The sequence below is a fragment of the Perognathus longimembris genome, chromosome 3 (genome assembly GCF_023159225.1).
Source record: "Perognathus longimembris pacificus isolate PPM17 chromosome 3, ASM2315922v1, whole genome shotgun sequence".
Classification (NCBI taxonomy): Eukaryota; Metazoa; Chordata; class Mammalia; order Rodentia; family Heteromyidae; genus Perognathus; species Perognathus longimembris.
Window position 1 is genome coordinate 122,923,784 of NC_063163.1, and position 20,119 is coordinate 122,943,902.

General features: G+C 44.5%; 1 long non-coding RNA gene across 1 annotated transcript; it reads left to right on the plus strand.

The window, feature by feature from the left end:
• The first annotated feature begins 357 nt into the window (after positions 1 to 357).
• Positions 358 to 19,856, plus strand: LOC125349702. Its single transcript, XR_007210560.1, has 3 exons — positions 358 to 369; positions 2,393 to 2,397; positions 18,678 to 19,856. It is a non-coding gene; the product is annotated as an uncharacterized LOC125349702 (long non-coding RNA).
• Positions 19,857 to 20,119: the final 263 nt, after the last annotated feature.

Sequence of the window (20,119 nt, forward strand, 5' to 3'; positions counted from 1 at the left end):
GCTCCATGTCATCCCTGAGGATAAGAATGGATGTTGGTACAGCACAGTGGGTAGTCAAGAATCCAGCCCCAGCTGGCAGGCAGGACCACAAAAGCAGGCTTCCTGAGGGAAAGGTAGCAGGACCAACTGCCTGCTGCCCTCTCTCTACAATCAACCTCAACCACCACAGGACTAAGTAGAGAAAGGCTGGACCACCTTTCCTGACTCTACGGAGTCCATGGAAATCTATGAGAAAACCAACTCCTTCTCACTCCAATGCCGTAAGCCCAGGCTATGCAGGAGTTAGTGATAGCAAATTAGTTATATTTGAGAAATTTAAGCCAGATAAGACTTTCATTTTTTTTAAGTGCATTCATGGAACCTGATAGGGTTTAGAATGTGCTCAGGGCATTATTAAGAGAACAGAAAGAGTTCAGAGCAGAGACAATGACAAAAATATAAAATTGTTCCATGAGATGTCCAGTTGACCAGATGCATTAGTCATCTGCCCACTCAGGCATTTCTCCACAGCCTACCTTCCAATAATATGTCCCAACGTTACCTTTGGTCCTCAGAAAGACTATTCAAGGAGAAACTTTTCAGCTCACAGTCAAGTGCTGATAGCTGGGTTGTTGTTTTTTTCTCTAGGATGCAGATTATGACCCTAGTCCAGGTTTTTTCAACAAGTAAGGTCTAAAGCACAGTATTACACAATAGACCAAGTTTTATTAGATAATCATGAGGTCATAACTACCACAACCAGATAGATTCTAAGCTCTGTTGAGATGGCATGCTAACACCTTCCTTGCTTACAAGCAGTACAGGAGCTAGACTGGGGCCTTTGCAGACAGTGTGGGCAATGGTCAGGGTATCCTCCCGCAAAGACTGGATATCCCAGGTGGAGTCAGGGTCTGCAGGGCCAGAGGCAGAGGCAGAGAGGCAAGGCCTTGCATCTCTTCCTAAAAGGCACAGCTTTGGGGAAGTATAGAACTTTATCCTTTGTACAGGATCTCTACCTCTGAATGGAGTGGCAACCATGTTTGAGAAGATCATTCCTTTACAGAGATGCCTATAGCTACAAGTTTTTGGCCTGAGATACTTCTTAGAAATGAAATTCCTCTTGGAAAGCCTGGCTCTCATCGGACCCCAGTTGTCTCCCCTAAATTGAGTGTACCTAGTAAGCCAGTGCTTGGAGCCATGTTGAGATTACTACAAGAAGACCAAATGGAGGATATGGGAAACTGACCTATCATTCAAGAATGGAGACTTGTAAGCCGACTTTTGTATTATTTTTCTACTTTATCTCGGGAAGAATAAACTGTTATTTTTAGGCACTCATTATCCTGAACCATTCAGTGACTCGTTCATACATTCATAACCTGCTGGTCAACAATTATGTGTGGAATATCTCTTACATGCCACGTTCATACATTCATAACTTGCTGTTCAACAATTATGTGTGGAATATCTCTTACATGCCAGGTGCTTGAGCTTAAATTCCCATGTTCTGAACGTTTCTAGCACTCACAGGAGGCAGCAAGCAGGGAGATGTCAATCACGTCAGAAACATAAAGCAAGGTCTTTACTCCAGCTGCAGCAAGAGGGGTGTGATAGGTGTCATGGAAAAAAGTCACACACTTCAGGACAGCCAAAGGCTTCCAGAGAAAAGAAGACATGACTTTCTCCTTGTGTTGCTATTTCTGGTGCTTAAGTCACAGAAGCTTGTTAGTCTTCTGTGTGGAGAAGGCAGAGAACAACAGGCAGCCCCCTCTACACCCTTCCAGTGCTGAGAGGTTGAGCTTAGTACTCCTGTTGGGCCTTTTAGATGTTGGGGACCATAGAGCACTTGAATGATTTGGAAGTAGGGCTTGGTTCAGGTTGAAAAAAATGTCTTTTATGTCTACTGTTTTTACGTTGATAATTTACAAGGTGTACAAGTAGGACTTTACAGTGTCCAAACTTCTTTTCGTATCCACTGGAAAGTTCTACCACATTCCCAAGGCTACATCACATTTTGGTCCCACATGTGTAGGAACGGGCTAGGAGCTCCTCGGGGCGAGGGGAAGGCTGTGGGTGATGATGAGAAGCCGTGCTGGCTTTAAGGAGGACTTCCTTCCTTGCCGCCACCATCTCTGCCAGCGTGTGCAGTGCAGTGATTTGGACTGCATTCTCTTTGAGCCCACTCTCACAGAGGCACAGAAATTACTGCATGAGCTCACCCTTGGCTCCCGGCCCTGGCTATCTATCATGCCAGTAAATCTATGATAGTAGAGTCAGCATACCAAATGTCTCTACCTTTATTCTCATCTCAAATGAGCCGAGCCTGGGAAGGTTTTTTCCATATTATTTTTATTCTTAACTTTTAAAGCCTGTGTCTTTTTTCTGAGGCACTTTTTATCAGTCAAGAAAGAAGAAACGGTGAAGAAGAGGAGGACATGACATCTTTCCTAACGTTTTCTGGCAAAACTCTTTTTCACGTAGAGTGGAGGCAGGCAGAGCACACGGGCACGGCTTCGTGAATGTGCTTGAGAATGCAGCAAATGTTCGGTGTGGCTTTGAGCAAAACACAAACTAGAGCCCTTTTTTAATGCTCCCTACCTTGGAAGAAACTCTGCCTGCTGTCTCACTTGCTGGAGCTGTCAGTGTGTCCTGAAAAACATTCCTGCAGCTTGGGCCCTTGTTGGCCCCCGGGTGAATGTGCCAGGCAGCGTGCCTGCTTTGCCTGTAGCCTCTCTCAAAGGCTGCAGCACTTTAAAGAAAACCTGAATACTCAGCAGGGCCCACGGAGCATTACAGCAGGAAACTGGCCAGAGCCCTGCCTGCCCCAGCTGCCATCCTGACGGGGACAGCTGGTGGGGGAGACGGGGAGACCAGCAGGAACTGCAGCTCTCCTCTACCCACCCAATTGCTAATAGCAGTGACCCCTCTCCTGAGGAAAGCATTTAGCACTGGGCTGCTGGAGGAGACCCCATTGTATACCCCTTCTAGAATCCCAGCTACTCAGGAAGCAGAGATGGGAGAATTATGATTCAAGGTCAGCCTTGGCAGCAAGCTAGCAGATGCTATTTCAATAATGCTACACATTTGTGACCCCAGCTACATGGTAGGCCATAGGTAAGAGGCTTGCTCTGAGTCAAACCACTGGACTTTATTTGAAAAATGATTTTTTTTAAAGGCTGAAAGCCTAATGCCTAGCAAGTGCAAGGCTTGAATTCAAAACTGCAGTACTGCCTCCACCCCAAAAATAGAACTAGCCTCTCAGGATTGGGGAGGTCTAGCTCAGAAGGGCTTTAAAAGTGGGCATTAAGAGGGGATAATTAAGATGGCAGGGGAGAAACTTTGTAGGGATGGACTCCAGTCAGGAATGGTCCTTCGTGGTGGGGCAATGACTAGAGTAGCCTCTCACGAGAGCTGGAGCTCATCCTCAGTTCTGTCATCTGTTGTCTACTTTTCAGATGTCTACACAAGAGGGTCACCTGCCCTGGGCTGCTCCTGTCTCGGCGGTTCAACCACATTCTGCTGCATGCCCAGGTTCAGCACCGCACAAGCGCTTCCCCGGTGGTGAATGACCTGAACCAAGTGTGAGCCCATGACCAGACTCTCTGGGTTTGAGGCGGAGAAAGAACACTGGGAGAAGACAAGATAGAGCTCGATGCAGAATGGTATGCTTTCTCTTCCTGGCTGTTGTGCAGCGACCTCTCAGATAGTCAAAGATTTCCGAGAACTTTTGCAAAAGTTTTGCTTCTGTGGCAGGAAGTAAGATGACAGCTGTGACTTCCTCTCCTGTACACCTGTGAGGCAGGTGGCATCGTGTCTGTGCCATGGATGAAGGGTTGAGGCCTGAGGAGAATTTTATAACTCACAGGGCTAGCCCGTGCAGGGCCTCCTGACGCAGGGCTGCATGCCTCCTCCTCAAGGCCTTTGTGGGGTACGGCATGCAGGAAGTCAGGCCTTTGGGTTGTCTTAATGTGCTGCGGCCATTCTGCCCACCTGTGAGCAGGCAACACCACTCATGCTTGCTTAGTAGAAAAGAGTGCTGACTTGCTCCTTTCACTAAACACAGTCTCTGTGCCAGAAGCCAAAACACACAGACTTGGTAACTACTTTGCACTTGGTTAGAAGCAAGGACCTGAGTGTAATTACTCAGTGTGGCATGTTGCTCACTGGTTTTAGGAAGTGTGCAGGCAGGTTCAACTGCAACTTCAAGGCATTTCTTACTCGTACTTGAGCTGAGTGGTTTAGGAAATTGAGACCTTTTCATCTACTTAGGCTTGTTTCTGAATTCAGCGAAGTTTGTTCCTGTCACAGCTTATGATCACGGTTGTTGCAAGCCCCTGTGTTACCTCAGACCTCGCTTGCCCCGATGAGCTTGAGGGAGCCCAGCAGAAGCTGTGTCCAAAGACTGCATGTGAGTCGTGCGCCAGGCTGCGAACCAGGGCCCTGGTGGCCACCCACATGGGTGACCTTAACGTTTCAACTGTGTGACCACGTTATTGTTTTAAGTGAAATAAAGTTTATGAGCAGATTTTATTTAACCCAATACATTTAAAAGATCATTTCAACATGAAACCTCTATAAGTTATTAGTAAATCTGGTCTGTATTTTTATACCTACAATGTATCCCAAAATAGATGAACTATGTCTGGAGCACATGGCCAGTGGTGATGGCGTTGGCCAGTGTGTGCTCAGCTGAGGGAACAGGTTTTGATTTTGTTGTTGTCATTCATGATGGTAATGGTGCAATTATTTTCTCACACTATACAGAACTCATATCCTCTGGCTGGGAAACGTAAGTTTGTGTAGCCTATCCACTTCGCACTTGAACCTCTTCTCAGTTTTGGCATGCGTGGCTTCCGTGGGTGAGGAGTCATCTGGGATTTGGCACACAGCAGAACTCCTGCCCTCACTGGTGGGGAACTTTTTTCTGTTAAGGGCCATTTGATATTTGTAACACCATTGGCAGGCCTAAGTTTATTAAATTTTGCTTTGGAAAAAAAAGGTCCCAGATTTATTGAATTTCAGGCCCCGCCTGTGGTTGCCTTGGCAGGGCTAGAACAAATGATTTCATGGGCTTTGCTGGGCCTGTGGGCTGGACATTCCCTCCTCCTGCCTCAGAGTTCCTTATTCCATCCCTGGCCAGCTACCATGGCTATAAAATGATCCTCTTAACTGCTGGAAACCGTCCCATTCATGTTTCTATTGTGGCTCTAAACTTGGAAGATACAGAGAGTTAAGTCTGTTTCCTTTCACAGACCTATTGCTTTTGTGTCTGAAGATAGTTAGCATGCTTCATGTATTATTAATCCATTCCCTCACATCCTGATGGCATCAAGTCTTGTTACTGCTCCATGAACAAGTTCCAGATAGTGTCCCTCTTAAAGTGTTATCCCAGCACCCCAAAGCTGAAAACACCCATAAGCCCTCTGTCTTCATATCGCTTCTGCCACAAGGCAAGTCACTGCTGTCTCCTGCTGAGCCGCTTGGCCCCTGGATGCCTAAAGACAGATTCCATCCACACCTTCCTGTGCAAACCTACGATTATATCTGGCCCCTGCACCATAAGCCATGTTAAGACACCACATGGCTGCAAAAGCTGTGGTTCCTGGACTCGGAGTGTGAATCAGGACCTAATCCATAACGTTAGTTCCAGGTCTTCCTATGTGGCTCTGTGTCTGAATCTTCATAACAACCATAGATCTTTGTAGTCTTAATGGAGAAAAGACTTAAAATAAAGGGCCGGAAAGAGAAAGCATGCTCGATGGCCTGGAGCATGAAGCAGGGTGATCTTCCAGAAACAGGCTCTGCTCTGTTGTAAAGGGAGTGTGAGCCTATGTTCTTGTCTCCATGCAAATCATTTCTTAATAATCTCTCCATGTCCCATAGTAAGTGCTTGAGTATTACTTGATTTAGGGCTGAAGACACAGCTTACCAAGTACAGTACCCTGCACTTAAACCTCAGAATTGACAGAAACAGAGACAAAGAAGAAAAACAAAAATGGATAAGAACAGAGATATGAACCACATGAATCAGAAATAATTTATTTTAAATTATATACTTTGCCTATACAAATTAGACATGATTATTATTGTAAATTTGGAAAGGGTAACCTTAAAATTTAGTAGGAAAAAATGTATCCCTAACCACACACTCACTTTGTGTCTTCTCCAAATACTTATACATTTTCTCAAACTGGGGCCTGTTGCCTCCTGTCCTTTCTTCTTCATGTGATAGATAAAGTTTTCCTGTATTGCTAGATGGAAGAAATGATTTCTTATTGCATACTTTGAGGCTTATCTCTAGCATTAAGTTCTGTAAACGGTGTGGCAATGCTTGGACATTAATCTTTGCCACATGACTTTTTAAGGATTTTTTTCTCTCATTTAATTGGACATATGCTGAACCGGGCCTAATGAGGGTGAGAGCTGCCCACAACTGGGCCCTGAACTCAACCCACTTGCAGGACTTGGACCCTCAGCAATCAGATAGAATCAGGGACCACAGCTCCCCATCTCAAGACCTAGGTTAGACTTGGTCCTTGGGACTCTTGATGGCCCTAGCCATAGTCTCACAGTCTGAAAGCTGAGCTCCAAAGTGGGCAGAGGCCTCTGTTTTCAAGCCAGCCCCTTATCTCTGCCAGCAGTACCGCCCCTTGTGCCAATGCCAAACCCAGGGAAAAGAGAATTGAAAACGAAGATGAGCAAAGAGGGCATCTCTGCCCCAGAGGCTGTGGGGGAGGTGATGAAGATGGGGTAGGAGAGAAAAGGAAGAGAAATGGAGAGGAGAGAGAGAAGAGGGAAGAGTAGAGAGAGGAGAGAAAAGGAAGGAGAAAGAACACACAGCTACATACGATAAGCATATGCTCTCCCTTCTTTTTAATCGACTTTTTTTTAACTCATGAAGATAAGGAAAGAAGTAGACGTTAATGTTTCCCCAAGCCCCCTGGACGGGTGTGTCTGAGCTAAGTGGCTCATCGTTGCTGCTGCATGACCCCTGTGAGAGGCAAGAAAATGTAGGGATGAGCCCACTGTGGCAAACAGCATGCCCAGTGTCTTGAGAACAAATGGACTTTTCTTTAGTGTTAGTTACAAATACCTCTTTTCTTCTGCTTATGTAGTGCTTCAAGAAGCCAGCACTAATCTCTGTAAGTTCAGGGAAGGCCCGTGAGGTAGCTATAAACTGCTTTAGCCAGTGCCTAGGAATGGGCTCTGCCCACCCAGCCCTGTCAGATGTCCAGTCCATCCTGCTGACTACACTGATTCACAGTTCTTTTACTTCAGAAGGATAAATAGTTTCGTCTGTCATGTTTATCCATCTGTATCTATCCATCCACCACAAGTTTGTGCCACATGATGTTATACACACTACACACGGCACTGTGTCTGTCTTTGAAGAATGCCACATTAGGGGGAACCCTAGACAATCAGTAAGTGGCAAGGCAAGGGACTGTGATGGGAGAATGGTAGTAACCAACAGTTGATTCCAGGAAAGGCATTTCTATGAAGTTGATATTAATAATTAATCCTCGTGGATGGATGGATGGGCTACTTGGCCTGGGGGCAAAGAGAGAGCAGGTACAGAGAAGCTGTGGTCAGGAAGAGTGGCTGGCAGTCCTGCACTCAGCAGGGCCTGGAGAAGGGCCTCCCAGCTGTCAGTTAGGGAGTTACGTTTCCCAGCCTCTAACATCTCAGAAAGCTTAAAGGAAAAAGAATAGTGCTTACAAGAAAGGCTTATGAGTAACAGTATTTTAACAGTATTTAGCGTGGCGCAAACAATCCTTCTCTTCTGCACCAGTGACCCAGAGAGAGGTGGTTCCCTATCATCTATTTTTATAACTAAAATCCTTTTAATATTTTTGTATTGACCTCAGGATATAACACAAACTCCTTAGCTCAGTGTGAACAGTGTTTAAGGCTTTTTAACTTTCACAGAATAATAGTAAAAATGGAGCACAAATACCATTTGACAGACAGTATAAAGCAAGGTATCTAACTGTTCTTAAGACAGGGTCTACCGAAATAACCTTGGCAATACAGCCTCCTCCAGGCGAAGAAGAGCGGATTCAAGTTCGGCACCCTCAGTCTCTTTGGAATCCCAGTGCAGCCCCCTGAGGACCTGGGGCGCCCCTCGCCTGCTCTCCCTGTCCTTCATTCCATACACAGGGGCCTTGCCCCCCAGCCTGTGCACCTCGGTTTGCATGCCCTGCATCAAGGTAGGCATCTGCCAGTCATCTCTGGGAGTGTTCACTCCGGGGGTCTTGGCCCACTTGGCAGGTCAGTTCAGGTCTCAGGTGCCAAGGCCTGGTGTGGCGGAGGACGTCGTGTCAGGTGGATGAGTCGTTCTGACCCCCTACGAGGGCTGAGATGAGTGTGTATGCAAGGACACCTCCCCAAGTGTGCATCCGAAGCGGGCTCCCGGCTCGCCCATCCCTGTGGGCCTTATCCCACGTGGCTGCCCCTCGCCTCCCCCACACGCCCCAAAGCTGCTCAGGTCTCCTGTGGGCCATGCTCTGCCTCTGCTGTTCCCGCTCCTGTTCACCTTATCCCTTGACCTCACTCGTGTTCCTTCCAGCTCTCAGTTCTGATGTCTGAGAATCGACTGGATTTTTTTCTCTTGGAGGCCTGAGCTTCCAGGTAAGAAATAGAGCTATGGTAGATCACCATCACACTTGGAACAATAGTCTCAGCTAAGCCCAGCCTTCCGGCAGTCTCTATGTGCAGTGGCAAGTGAGGAAAGCCATCTTGGACCCTGTATGCTCACTCATTCTTTAGATGAATTCTACCACAGTGACCTCGCCCCGAGCTTTCTGTGCCTCTTAGTCAAATGAAGAGGTCTCCAGAACTCTTGAGGGCATCTCTCCATCTGCCCTCTCAGTTAAAATGTTTTATTTTTCAAAACATTGTCTCTTAGTAGACCCCCAGAATGAATCGTGAAGATATTTGTGTCTGTGGCTTTTTGTTTACTGAACGTTTACATTTGATGCACAAGAAACCACTACAATCAGAATTTTTCCCTAAAATTAATATGCTTAAATTTAATGACCGGTATGATAGTATTAAGAAACAGAGTCCTCAAGATGTCCTTAAATGACGTAGGTAGAGCTCTGACAGATGAGATGAAGGGTCCTGTTGAAAGGGCCTAGGAGAAGGGTCTGCTTTTGCTACTCTTCTGTCTGAATAAATGGTGTTGGTTCTTCTTGCCCTTCAGTCTCTTGCTCTCTGAACACCACCTGGTTCTGCCTTACCTGACATGGCACCTCAGGATACCTTGACCACAGTTTCTTAGAATTTAGAACCTGGAAAAATAAACTTCTGTCGTTTATAAATCTAGCCTCAGATGTTTTAGCATATCAGCACAAAAAGACTAAGAAACCCACAAGGTCTTAAAGGAATTGTAACCATGTGAACTGAAATATTCAGAAACAATACAGAGAGAAAAGACTTGAGTCTGTGATCGTCTCTGAGCAAGAAACACTGAGAAAATTATTCAACTGTCAATATACATGAGAATGATTCAGAGGGTAGGAGTGAGAACCAGAGCACAGACCTGTGAGTCATGGAGCAGCATTCTCTTGCTTGAAGGAAAGACATGTTCTTGATTGAATGTCAGAACTGCTATGAGCCAGTGGGTGAGGTTGCTATGTGCTTGCTTGGTTTGTCCCTTCCTTCCTTCCTTCCTTCCTTCCTTCCTTCCTTCCTTCCTTCCTTCCTTCCTTCCTTCCTTCCTCTCTTTCTCTCTTTGTTTTCTTCCTGCAGTACTAATGTTTGAACTTAGGGCTTCATAATTCCCAGGGAAGCACATTACTACTTGAACCACACCCCAAGATTTTTTTCTTCAGTTATTTTTCAGATTGTGTCTTATATTTCTTGCTTAGAACTGTCCTTAGATCATGATCCTCTTACCTTTAATTCCCACAGAGCTGGGATTACAGGTATATGCCACCATGCCCAGCTTATTGGTTGAGATCGTGGGTCCTCACAAACATTTTGCCCAGGGATACCCTCAAGCTACAGGGATCTCCAGATCCATCTGCCAGTAGCTGGCTCCATACTTAGTTTGATGTGTTCCTTCTGTTTTAATTCCAGTATAACTGTTCAATGTAATGTTCCTATTCCTTCCCACTTTCTTTGTGGGGACAAAGCTAGAAAATTTGTCCTTTTAATTTATAGTTTTTCCGATTAAGAAGAAATATATCCAACAAACTAGACCTGAAGCAGTTTGTCAGCTTTTAGAACTAATCTGGATGATAAGATCCTAGACTTAAGAGCTAAGCCTGATACTATAATAGGTTGAGACTTTGAAAGAAAAACACAGTAAATGAATTCTGCATATATGATAAAAATAAATAATTTATAACACAGATGAATGTCTGTTTTAAAACACAGCTATATATGAGGACTCCCTCTGTTGAGAACTGAGGCAAAAGTCTCCTCTCCTTGAGGCTGGAAAGACTTGTACCTGCTTGACCAATAGAGTCTCTTTATCTTCAGTGATGCTGTCTTGCATTTTACAGACCGACGGCCCCCATGTGAGTATTACCCAGGGGCCTCTGTCAGTACCATGGGGAAGAAAGAATTGCCCAGCTCACCTGATCCAAATCCCTGGCCCACAAACCATCCAACAGAAATAAGTAGTTGTTATATTAAGCCATTACATTTTGGGTCATTTGTTTTCCAAAAGTAGGTAATAAGCCATCTCTCAAAGTTTCTGTGCTTCTAGAACCTTATGGTTCTACCATACTGAAGAATCACTATCTGTACACAGTGTTCATCACCCTCCTGGAAGTTCCTAGGAACGAAGGTGGTGTCCCTACGTGAAAAACAATGGCTTTCACAGTAGGCAGCAACGCCTATCCTCTTCCTCTCCTCCTTCCAAGCCAAGGACTTGCACTAACCGGCTACACGGTCATGGGTGCCCTCGACGGAGCATTTTAAGTGTGCTCTGCTTTTCTGCTCTCACTGGGCTAAACTTGGGCCTTATGCCTTCCAGTGTCCTGACCCCTAGTATTCCTATTTCAAAAATGTGGGATTTGTTTAAATGTATGGTATTTACCTACTGAGAACTCTTGGGGTCCACCATGCTTCAGACCCAACGGCTCCTCACTGGTTGCGTGACTGTCAGCAAGCTGCCTCATCTCTCTGAGCTTGTCTCTGCAAGAAGGAGCATGCAACAGTGTTCTCTGATGGGACTAGCCCACATGTGAAGAACACTGGCCATAGTACACACACCTCACAAATAGCCCATGTGCATAGAATGCTCGCCATAGCGCACACGTCTCACAAATAGTGAGCCCAAGTGTGTAGAATGCACACCATAGTACACACACATCTCACAAATAGTCCATGTACATAGAACACTGGCCATAGTACACACCTCACAAATAGTGAGGCCATGTGCATAGAATGCTCACCATAGCACACACACACACACACACACACACCTCACGAATAGTGAGCTGTTGCCCCCTGCTCTGCCCTCTCGGTACCGTTGACATGCTGGGTGGTGCTGACGCATCCAGAAATTTGACTGTTCAAAAATCACGCTGGAAACCCATTAAGTGTCAAACTAGAACTTGGCTTCAAATATAACAGGAGTTATATTCCACAGAAAATAAATACCCCAGGTTGTCTTTAGTTCATGACTGACCCCTATTTTTCCACCATGTCAAGCAGACTTCTGTCGTGACAGTGACCCTATTTTCTGAATTAGAAGTAGGGACCCATGGTCTCACGGAGGTATTGTTCTTCATGGGCAGCGAAAGATTAGATGTTTTCCATTGGGACTACTCTAGAAAACGTACAGCACGTGGTGGCCGCACTCAGCCCTCTCAAGCCAGAGGCCTGCTGGCTCCCAGAGAAGAAATGAAAACAATCATAAACCTCTCCTGTTTGCCAAAACAAATCTCGTGTCTCTCCCAGTGTTGTTCCTGCAGATATCTTTGTTTGAATTGGGCCTGTTCACCAGTTCCATTTCTGCTACCATCTCTGGGGATGAGGGAAAGAAAATATCTCGTGTTCACTCATTTTAGCAACAAATTCTTTTGGGGGTAGATTTCAGAATAGGGCGAGATGGGACAATCTTTGTTCATTTCTAGGTGTCTTTTTTCCTTCATTTACAAAGTCATCAACAATAGCTTTTCCTGCTGAGTGTTGGTGACTCACGCCTGTAGAGGAAATAGTAGAATAGGTGGTAGAGAAGGTGCTAGAGGAGATGCTAGAGGAGGTGGCAGGAGGTCGTAGAGGAAGAGGCAGGAGGTGCTAGAGGAGGTAGCAGGAGACGGTAGAGAGGGTGGTAGAGAAAGTGCTAGAGAGGGTGGTAGGAAGTGCTAGAGGAGGAGGAGAGGAGGTGGCAGGAGGAGGTAGAAAAAGTGCTAGAGGAGGAGGTAGAGCAGATGACAGAGGAGCTGTCAGGAGGTGGTAGAGGAGGCTTGAGGAGGTAGAGAAGATGCTAGAGGAGGTGGTAGAGGAGGTGGTAGAGGAGGAGGCAGGAGGAGGTAGAGGAGGTGGTAGAGGAGGTGGTAGAGGAGGAGGCAGGAGGAGGTAGAGGAGGTGGTAGAGGAGGTGGTAGAGGAGGAGGCAGGAGGTGGTAGAGGAGGTGGCAGAGGAGGAGGCAGGAGGTGGTAGAGGAGGTGGCAGAGGAGGAACAGGAGGCGGTAGAGAAGATACTATGTCTGGTGGTCAAGGAACAGACATAGGAAGGCGCAGGATGCCCTTGTGTCCTACCCCCATCACACCCTAACTCTACCCCTTCATCATCAATGGAGTAACCCCTCCAGTAGGGGTGGTCCAGTCACTCCCCAGTGCCTCTCAAAGGCACCACAAGGCATGGGCCAAGGCTGGAAGACATGAGCCTCTCAGGGAAGGCCCCCAAGGCTTATCCTTGGCCACTGGAGGGAGTAAAGCTGGCAAGTACAAAAGAGAGTAGAGAGGGACAAGAACATGGGGAAATGAATGCTAAAAGTCAGTTTAGAATCACTTAATTCTTAGCATCATATGAGGACTGCCTTTGACATTTTAATAACCTTCATTTAATCAAGAATGTTGATCAAGAAACTTCAAGTCACTGTGCTGATTCTTCGAAAAAGTAGAAAGTACAGAACAGAATCAAAACTCAGGAAAGATTGTTATCAGAAGGGCAAATGTTGAAGATAAAAATCCTTTTGACTTCAGTCTAAGAAACAGTGATTCTAAAGTGATTCTGAAAAATAATAAAATATGGAAATTTAAAATCTTTGTTTTTGTTGAGATACGGGCTGCCTACCCTTTCATCTTACACCTCCAATATTTTAGCTCCTTAGACACATTCAACAAGGTCAGGAGAAATTGTGGAAAAGAGTAACACTTCCTTTTGCTCGTTTTGATAGCATAGTTCTTCTTATTTTCTAAACAAACTCCCACCAGTTATAGAAATGTACCTGCTTACCCATCAGGATATATGAGAATATATGGAAAAGGCATTAAAATGAAGATCTTTTACACCCTCACTCTCCTAACATTGCTAATATTTTGACATATTTCAATTCATTTTCCATCTTTTCATCTATAGTTGAGACTTAAAATATATGAAGAATGACATTGGGACTTTGATGTGTATTGCATTGAATTTGTAAATTGCTTTGGCAGTATGGCTATCTTCATGATATTCTGCCAGTCAATGAGCAGACATTTTTGACATCTCCCTTCAGCTTCATTCTTCAGGGTTTTACAGTTTTCAGAAAAGAGGTCTTTTTCTTCCTGATTTCTTTACCAGCTTCTGATTAGTGATTATATGTAGGAAAGCTACTGATTTTGACTGTTGACTTTTTATCTTGTTATGTTTGAAGAGATTCATCCACTGTGTTCTATAAAATAATTTCTAAATCTCTGTTCTTCTTTGGAAGTAATAATGTGAGGAGTTTTGGGGGGAGGGGTTGTTTGTTTTTGTGCCAGTCATGGCCTTGAACTTAGGGCGTGGGCTTGAGCTCAGGGCCTTGAGCTTTTTTGCTCGAGGCTAGCATTCTACCACTTGCCACAGCACCATTTCCAGCTTTTTTTGGTAGCTAATTGGAGATGAGTCTCATGGACTTTGTTGCCTGCTAGCTCCAAACAGTGATCCTAAGATCTCAGCTTCCTAAGTAGGATGACAGGCATGAGCTACCGGCACTTGACTGACTGGAGTATTTTTATCGTCTGTTTGGAGTTGATTTTTGTATGGGATGAAGGTAGGGATCAGCTTTCTTTTTCCTATAAGTAGAAAACCAGTTTTCCCAGAACCATTTGTTGAGGAGGCTATCTTTTCCTCAATGTATGTTTTTGGCTCCTTTGCAAAAAAACTTAGGTAACTGTAGCAGTATTTTATTTCTGTGTCTTTTCTGCTCCATAGGTCTTTGGTTCTATTTCTATGCCAATAGCATACTCTTTTTGCTGTGGTTATGTAGTATAATTTAAAATCTAGTAATGTGGTACTGACACCATTGCTCTTTTCACTTGAGTGGTTTTGTCTTCATTGTCTTTCATGGTTCCATGTGGGCTTTTCTGTCTCGAGTCTGAAAGGCTCACTGGCTGCCTGGGGTCAGGTGTTGAGACAAATACCAATAAATTGTAAACAAGAAAAGGAGGTAAGAAGAAATAAGAAAAATGGAGAAAGAAATTTGCCTTGTGAAGTGTTTACAGACATCAGGCTTCTTAGAAACCTTATTGTATCTCAGATTATTTACCGAAGGAGGGAAAGAAAAGGGAGACAATTGAATATACATATTATACATTTGTATATATGTGTGTACACATACACATATATTTGTTTATATATGTATACAAATATACATATATATGTGCACCCCTTGCTTGTTCTGCCCTGGAGATAAGGTTCCCAAGAGAAACTCGGGTCTTTGGCTAGGGAAGTAGGCCTGTGTGTATTTTGCAGGGTATTACCTTTCCCCGGACACAGCCCACTGCAAAATGGCAGAGCTGTTTGCTTTTTCCCATACCTTGGCCTTCAACAGACTGCTCCTTTCCATTACAGCAACTTGGAAACTGCATGTTAAAGAGAAGCACACATACAGCATTCAAACTGGACTTAGGGTTGTAGTCATCTGAATAACGTATGGGGATCTGTGGACTGGGGAGGGGGGGGTTCGAGGTTTTCCGTGCTTGTCGTCTTGCCACAGAATTCTGTTTACCACAACATCCAGTCAGATTTCTTTTTTTTTTTTTTTAGTTGTTTTTTTCCAGAGCTGGGAACCGAACTTGGGGCCTTTTGCTCACCAGGCAGGTGCTCTTCCGCTGAGCCAGATCCCCAGCCCCTCCAGTCAGATTTCTGCTGAACAGTGATCTGGCGGCTGATGGGACTCTCAGCCCTTAGGGTCAGCCCCTCAAAGTGTGTGGTTATAAATTAAGAACAATTGTCCTAGGTTTCTCCCACACATAGCAGACTTCAGATATGATGGCTGAGCAGCAGTCAGGAGAGAATCTGAGGTGGCACCTCATAAAAAGTTACCTCAAGCATGATTCCAGTCTCTGCCGGTGGGTACCACATCTTCCGAGGCTCTGGCATGCAAAGACCTTAACAAAGCGTCTTGTCCAGTTGTACACTCAGAACAGGTGCAACATAATGCCAAGAACCACCACCTGCTTTGAATTGAAGACTGTTTTCAGTATTTCATTTGGCAGAGGGGTGTGTGTGTGTGTGTGTGTGTGTGTGTGTGTGTGTGTGTACATATAGATGTGAAGAGAATAATATGAAAACAGAATGTGCATACGACGAATGAAATACTCATCTAAAGCAGGTTTATTCTCCTTTATTAGGTCATTATTGTGGAATCACTAGCATCTAAGGGTTTCTCTTTTCCTTTTTTTTTTTCTTTTTTTCTTTTTTGCCATTTCTGGGGCTTGAACTTAGAGCATGGTCTCTGTCCCTGAGCCTCTCTGTGCTCAAGGCTAGCACTCTACCACTTCAGCCACAGTGCCACTTCCAGCTTTTCTGAGTAGTTTATTGAAGTCTTACAGACTTTCCTGCCCCACCTGGCTTCGATCCATGATCTTCAAATCCAAGCCTCCTGAGTAGCTAGGATTACAGGCATGAGCCACTGGCACCAGGCTTCTCTTTTTCTTTTAAATGGGCCTGCAAATCCAGTCCTTTCCAATACTGGCTGGATATGTCCTACTCATCTGCATTATGGATTGCTAGGATTCAAATTCCTAGCTGATTCTGCTGCTACTAGAATTATGGTCTTTTAATTCCATGTTATCTAGTTCTGTTCTGTTATGGACGAAGAAGTTGTCTTGCTTTGATTACACTGTGTTAACTTTCATTCCACAGTTACCTTTCTTTGCCGGGTTGGAGTGGGAAGGGAACTCACACCACCATTCTGACAAGTTCTGGGCCAAAGCCTTCCATTGTAGGGTATCCCCTTACCTGGGGTGCTCTGCCCCATGATTCCGCAATTCTCCAGTCTCACCTGTCTGGAATGAATTTGTGCAGTTCCTGCTGAAATTCACAAAGCACAAGGCTGCAGCAATACTTCCTTCTGTCTGTCTCACAGAAGCAGGGAGGAAATAAAATAGATTACTTGAGCACATTTTTCTTAGTATACATACTGTTTTCAAGCAGTCAGTATTTTCTTTTCTCACCCTATCAGGACATCTACTTAATAATTCATTTTTTAAATTTGCCAGGAATTGATAGTAGTTTCACTGGCTTACAACTCCTGAGATCTTTCTCTTCTTTCTTGAAGCTAGAACAGAATGTGCTTATAAAGTTCTGAAACCTTGTTTTTTCTCATTATTTTTAAAACTATATTTGGGTATAAACCAGTTCTTAAAACTTGTTTGTATATTAACCAATTCTTAAAACTTATTTGTGTATCAGTTGCACAAAACAAGGGGGAAATCTAAAATACTTAGGAATATCCTCAAAAGTAAAAATATCTTGATAAATTAAGAGGAAATTCAACTTTATGAAATTTTACCAAACTGCTTGAAAATTGGTGGACAAAAGAGGGGGATTAGACAATATAGTAGAACAAGTGGACTTAGAGTGTACTATATACATCTATGGCATTGTCACAGTCAAACTCCCTTGTACTTTTGGTATACGCTAATATAAGTAGCAAAGGAAAATTTAAAATTCTGAAAAGAAATAAAAAAAATATTGGTGACTCTCAGTTCAAGAATCAAAACTGTGGCATGGCTAACAAAACAGAAATAGAAAAACTGAAAGAGGCATGGAGCTCAGAAAACGGGGACGTGTGTACTGATAAGACTAGAGAGGCTGAGGCTGGGCTTTTCAGATTCCAAAGAAGTATTCAGTCTGCTGGAGTTCCACCCTCCTAACTCCTTTATCCTGGAATGTCCCCTAGATTCATGTTTTACCTCATCTTCAAATCCTTACTCTGAGCTCATGGTGGGAGCTGTCCATTTATTATTCTGTATTGGATGTTTGCTTGCTTTCATACCTTATACCTACAGATTTTTATCTAAACCTCTTTGTACCTCTTTACACACAAATGGTCCTCTGGAAATCTTTGTTTTCCTTCCAATCAACCATTTGTCATCGGTAAACACTGAAATTCTAGTAAGGAAATGTAAGGAAAACCTATCTCCCGACTCTCAGCCCCACAAAAGGCTATACAGCTTGTGCTAAGGTGGGTCTTCAGCTTTTGAATTTGCGATTTGAAAGACAGCCACTTTCTTCTGTTTTCCCCCCTCTTTGAGGAAACCTTTAAAATGTCTAAATATATTAGGAAACAAATAAAAATATCAAAAATTGTAATATTGCTTACTGCAAAACACACACCATGCACACACACCACTGCTGATGTATTTATGAAGTTCCAAGTTGAAAAACAAAGGTTCATTTTAGACTTTAGATTTTTCCTTCAAGTCATAATAAGAAAAAAGCAGACACATACAAACATGAACTGAAGCCCCAGTACACAAAACCTTTCAAAGCAGTCTACACAGGATTCTAGTTCTTATCTCATTGCGTCTTTAGCTCATCTCTCCTACTGAGTAGAAGAGATGGAAAGGACCCCCCTGGAGTCTTGCGGTCCATTTGTGGAGGGGATAGTGAGAAAGAGGCGCTGCTTTCTAAGTTGTCTTCCCCATCCCTGTGGACTGCGGCAGTTCTGAATGATTCTTCAGGGACCCTCACCCCAAAGAGGATGAGCAACCCAGCTCCACCCCCCAGCAGTGCCAATCTTCAACAATCATTGTAGCAAGCGGTAGAAAATCATGTATTGAAATTTGACTTCACTTGAAAATTGTCCAGCCAGTGCTGATGGGCCCTCATTAACCACACTCTTACTTTGCAGAAGTTGTGGTAATAATTGCTCAGGTGTCAGTGCAGAACACCAAGTGAGGTGGGTAGCGCGTGCCTGCTTACCTTGCTTTCTCCAGGAGTTCCTGCATGGCTGCCGTGCCCTGAAGCAGTGTCGCCGCCCTTCAGGATGTCACAGGGGCTGTCCTCAGCCCTCTTCCTGGAGCTACTTTCTCTGCTGCACACATAACCATGTATGCCTTGGAGCCAAGGCAAGCAGCTTTTAGTGTGATCACTGTCCTTTACATCTTTTCTGGAACAATGTTTTCTTACTGTAATCATTTGAGCATCAGGATAAGAATTCTCCATCACTAGACAAACCATTCATCAAGAATGGGTCCCATGTAGGTTTCTGTGAGTCCTGCCTTACCAGCACCAGTCCTCTGGTAACCTTTTCTTCTCTCAGCCCTTAGAAATGGACTGATTGTACCTTCATCTGTGATTCACTACAAACTGACTTCCAGATCTAAAGAAAGAGGCTGACTGACAAGACAAGACAATGGAAGGTGAGAAGTTGTGCGGAGCAAGTCCGTTTCTACAGACTGGGACAGTGGAGCAAGATGGTAAAGTGGGAGCATCAGCAGCAGGAGACAGGCACGTGACTTAGGCACTCTTCGTCTGTGCTCTGGTGGCCATAGCTCTCTACAGATGCCCAGTGACAGTTAGTGCAGTTTCATCTGAACTTTGCTTCCCCATCCTGGGTCTCCTTCCCAGAGACTCCTGTTATTGTGTTTTAGAATTAAATTTATTTCTGACAACAGCTTAGGATGTTTTCTGGTGTTACCTGTGGCCCCAAAGGGTAATCTCTGGGCCACCTGCATCAAAACTTTCCTGGAGTGTTCCATAACATTCAGAATCCTGTATACAAGAAGATCTGTGAGTGCAGGAATGGCCTGCAGCTCTCTTTTACACATGCAACTTTGAGGCCCAAAGGAGTAGGAATGGTTTGCTGGAGACACCCAAAGTGAACTTGAAACAGCAGGAGAAAGAGTAAGACAGCTTGGCATAATTACTTTCCCACTTTTTTCTAAACTTTGGAAGTGACTCAGAGTTCCTCAGAACAGCTCCTGGCACTAGTGTTCGGTCATTGTTGAGTTTGGAGTAAGTGTTCCTTTTAGATATTTCCTTGTGAGCTCAATAACCTGAAGCAACCTCTTTTTATATTGATAGAGGAGAGTCATTTAATGAGGAGGCTCAGTTTTACAGGTTGGAATTAGAGTGAAAAGTATTAAACCACAATCTAACATGGGGCACAAAGAAACAGGACTTTCTGTTTCTGAAGTCGGAAACAAACTAAAGCAAACATGAAAGAAAAACAGCAAAGCATCTCCTGAAAGCTTGTTCTTTTTGCTTAAAATCTCCCCACTGCCCAACCCCTGGGCCTTTGCAGTTCTGAGATGAATAAGCTCTGGGGACCTGGTGTACAGCTTGATCCGTGTTGTTATTAGGAGTGCATACTCAAAATTCACCACGAGGGCTGACCTTGACGAATGTAACCACGCGAGGTGTGGTGTCTGGTGGCTCGATTGTGGTGATCATTTCACAGTGGAGGCATGTGTGCAAACACCACTCTGTGTAACTAAAATACAAGTCAAACTGAAAAACAGTAACTGCAACTGCTAAGTGTCATGGCATGAGGTGGCCCTGGATTGCCAAGGTTCAGTGGCCATGTGGGGTCAGAGAAGGGAAGGTAGACCCTCCTTCCTTCCCTCCCTCTGCGTTTGCTGTGGGAGAGTTAGGTTTCATCTCTTCTAGGCTCTGAGCCACAGCAGATACTGTGAATCACCACCGAGAGTCCTCAGAGGGCTCCTTGCCCAGCGGATGCAAGTGCTACTAGCCAAGAACCCC